The sequence below is a fragment of the Sprattus sprattus genome, assembly GCF_963457725.1.
Source record: "Sprattus sprattus genome assembly, chromosome: 9".
NCBI classification, from domain to species: domain Eukaryota; kingdom Metazoa; phylum Chordata; class Actinopteri; order Clupeiformes; family Clupeidae; genus Sprattus; species Sprattus sprattus.
The window spans coordinates 15,823,409-15,823,752 of NC_137928.1; positions in this window are offsets into that span (position 1 = coordinate 15,823,409).

The following is a 344-nucleotide window of genomic DNA, read 5'->3' on the forward strand; positions in this document are numbered from 1 at the left end:
CAATTACAAATCATCATTGAAGGTCATTGAAGGTATCTCAGTTCTGATGAATCCTTAACTGTTGAGAGGCTAATGTGAGATTTTGGCCTCATCCAAAATGACAGATAGAGCCAAGGCTGAAGATACCTTTTAGACGTGTTAAGGGTTGGTGGGGTGGTGTGGTGGGGTGGACCAGCAGATGGGATAGTGGAGTCCATCTGCAGCTCATTTGGAGATCACACAGAACAAAGATGTGAGTCAGGAACAAGCAGAAGAGAAAAGGCCACATTTGTTGCTATACCCTAAGACCTACTGATGTTATGAGGTCAAAGTGGTGAATAGCCTGGTCTAATGAAATACTATTC